Raw genomic sequence first — 3,878 nt, 5'->3', positions numbered from 1 at the left:
AGAGAGAGAGAGAGAGAGACATGCAGAGACAGAGACAGAGACAGACAGACAGACAGACAGAGACTGAGAGAGAGAAACACACACAGACAGTTTCATAAATATTCTCATTTTATAGCTATTTGCTTTCAGTGACAGAGGTTTTTGTTATAATAGTATTGGTGTCTAACACTCACAATCTCTTTAGAAATTAAAGTGTGGCTCCAATGGAGCCGAGTTTGTTGGTTTGAGGCCAAGCCACCACCACAGGGCAGTAAGTAAGCCGTTTACTTGGAGGAGGTGTACTTGGTGACGGCCTTAGTGCCCTCAGAGACGGCGTGCTTGGCCAGTTCTCCGGGCAACAGGAGCCTTACAGCCGTCTGGATCTCCCGACTGGTAATGGTGGAACGCTTGTTGTAGTGGGCCAGGCGAGAAGCCTCGGCGGCGATGCGCTCGAAGATGTCGTTCACGAACGAGTTCATGATCGACATGGCTTTGGAAGAGATACCAGTGTCGGGGTGGACCTGCTTCAGCACTTTGTAGATGTAGATGCTGTAGCTCTCCTTCCTCCTGCGCTTCTTTTTCTTATCGCCCTTGGCAATGGCCTTCTGGGCCTTTCCGGCCTTCTTGGCAGCCTTTCCAGATGCCTTGGGTGGCATGATGATGCTCGTGCTGGCTGGCGTTGCGATACAATAATGAACTTTTGCGCGAGTCGAGCTTTCCTTTTATATCCCGCTCGCGACTCAGCTCAGAGCGGGTCGCGTGGCGGAGCGCGCTGATTGGTCAGTGGCGGACTCCCTTGATCCTGAGCGGGGTATATAACACGAAGCTCGATCTGCGGGCCGGCATAAAACACCACAAACCCACAACAGCAGCAGCAATGTCAGGACGCGGCAAGGGAGGCAAAGTGAAGGGCAAGTCAAAGTCTCGCTCCAGCAGGGCCGGACTTCAGTTCCCCGTGGGCAGAATTCACCGTCTGCTGCGTAAAGGCAACTACGCCGAACGCGTCGGTGCTGGCGCTCCTGTCTACCTGGCAGCCGTCATGGAATACCTCGCTGCCGAAGTTCTGGAGCTCGCCGGTAACGCCGCACGTGACAACAAGAAGACCCGTATCATCCCACGTCACTTGCAGTTGGCCATCCGCAACGACGAAGAACTCAACAAACTTCTGTCTGGCGTAACCATTGCACAGGGAGGTGTTCTTCCAAACATTCAGGCAGTTCTTTTGCCAAAGAAGACAGAGAAGAAGTAAGCACTTCTGCCACCCACCACGACAAATACCATAACCAGGCTCCATCCGGAGCCACACACACTTTAATAGAGAGATTCAAGTAGACAATCAACTTTCAAACATTAATAATAACATTTATATTGATTTCATTTGGAATGTGTACATAACAAACAAACAAAACAAAATTATAGGGGATATTCAGCATCACTTGGAATATTAACCAATCATATAAATCCAATATATATTTTATATTTTACTTTAAGCGAGGAATTCATATTCTATCAATTTTTAATCATACAAATGAACAAAAGCAATTCTTCACTAGACGTAATGAATGAATAAATGATCAAGGTTTTAATGTGTTTCATGAATAAATATATATATATATATATATATATATATATATAATATATATATATATATATATATATATATATATATATAATATAATATAATATAATATATTATAATACTTGTGAACCAGAATATGTTTGAGCAGCAGCGATCGTGCCATTGGCCGAAGTGCAACAATTCAAATAATTTAAAGGGCCTGCTCGGGTATATAAGAGAGGCTGGGAGACTGGGGCCGGTGGTGGGTGATGGGTGATGAGTGATGGTGTGGTGTGGTGTGGTGTTGTTAAGAGTTGATTTACGGCCAGCCAGCCAGCTGCAGCCAAGGCAGGGCAGGGCAAGGCAAGGCAAGGCAAGGCAAGGCAAGGCAAGGCAAGGCAAGGCAAGGCAAGGCAGGCAAGCAAGGCAAGGCAAGGCAATAACAGGACAGGACAGGCAAGGCAAGGCAAGCAGGCGGGCGGGCAGGCGGGCGGGCGGGCGGGCAGCCAGCCAGCCAGCCAGCCAGCCAGCCAGGCAGGCAGGCAGGCAGGCAGGCAGGCAGGCAGGCAGGCTGGCAGGCAGGCAGGCAGGCAGGCAGGCAGGCAGGCAGGCAGCCAGCCAGCCAGCCAGCCAGCAGCAGGCAGCCAGCCAGCCAGCCAGCCAGCCAGCCAGCCAGCCAGCCAGCCAGCCAGCCAGCCAGCCAGCCAGCCACTCCCACTTTGTATTTATATGCATTCAATTTATATTCAAACATTATATATGTTAAGGGCCTAGTTTTAGTGTTTATTTTAAAAATGACAAACATCGAGTCGTTTTACCAGTCCTTTAGCGTTAACGGTGATGCATTTTAAAACTGAACAGAAATCACCTTTTCTGGATATATCAAATATCGAATCCGCTTAATGTGCCTACAATTCAATCATTCAAAAAATACATAATTTACATCATGCCTTTTCATAGAACAGACAATAAGATTTGAGACAATAAGAACTTTAGTTTTATAACTAAAGTTGCACAATTATACCAACTCTATGGTGGCTGGGTGGTAAGGTGTGTGGCTGGTGTTTTGGAAGTCGCGAGTTCAAACGACCCAATGGGAGTACTTTTTTTTTTTTTATGCCATACAATCTTCCTAGTACTATTATGTAGGTTTGTGTGTGTGTTTTTATTCATTCTTTGGTTTTATAGATGACATACATATTGACTCCTTTTACCGGTCCTTAATTAGGCTCTGGGGAAGCAATGGTGGTGGTGGTGGTGCATTTAAAACTAAACCAAAAATCACCAGTTCTGGACGCGTCAAATATCATATCCGCTTAATGTGTCTACAACCTAATTACTTAAAACTACACTATTTAATTCATTCATATCATGTGCATATTGGTCATTATGCTCATACAACCGACATAACAATTTATTTTCATTATTAGAATCATACATTTCATCAAGTAATACAGATACAAAGAGATTTTCTTTCTGAGAAGACCGTTAGTATTGGCTGGCTGGCAGGCAGGCAGGCAGGCAGGCATTTGAGGGTTATTATTTCGCCTGTTGATTGGGGGGAGGGTTGATGTGTTAGGGGGTTTTCGGTTAGGTGTGGTGGTGGTGATTGGTGGTGGTGGTGATTGGTGGTGATTGGTGGTGAGTAGTGGTGAGTAGTGGTGGTGGTGGTGGTGGTGGTGGTGGTAGTAGTAGGTGGGAGGGGGGGGGGGGGAAGGGGAATGATGGTCTGTGGATTCCTTCTCCGTACCCCTTACATATAAGCAAAAACATGCCTTCCTGTGGGTATAGAAACATTAACACAAATTATATCAGTAACTGATATTGTAGCCTTTTAAACAGAAAAGATTTGTACATACAAATACTTTTAAATTATCATTTATTTGTGGAAATGGCATTTACGTCATTAAATTGATACCTCAGCATCAAGTGTCCTGCAGTGGTCCAGTGGTAAAGTGTATATAAGTGATGCGTATTCTTGGAGTTGCGAGTTCAAACCCGGATTAAGCTATATATATATATATATATATATATATATATATATATATATATATATATATATATATATATATATATATATATATATATATATATATATATATATATACAACATGTTTTGTTTTGGTTGTTTGTTTTTGTATAAAGCCTCACACACTATATTAAGCGAGTTTGTTTTAAACATGACATACATATTAATTCATTTTACCAGGCCTTATTCCACACAACTCCGTGAATTTCCCGTGGAGCCAGCCAGCCGCCAGCCAGCCAGCCAGCCAGCCAGCCAGCCAGCCATTCAAACAAAAACAAACGAAACAAAACAAAACAAAACAAAAAACATTAT

The sequence above is a fragment of the Procambarus clarkii genome, unplaced genomic scaffold (assembly GCF_040958095.1).
Source record: "Procambarus clarkii isolate CNS0578487 unplaced genomic scaffold, FALCON_Pclarkii_2.0 HiC_scaffold_180, whole genome shotgun sequence".
Classification (NCBI taxonomy): domain Eukaryota; kingdom Metazoa; phylum Arthropoda; class Malacostraca; order Decapoda; family Cambaridae; genus Procambarus; species Procambarus clarkii.
Note: the sequence above shows the minus strand (reverse complement) of the source record.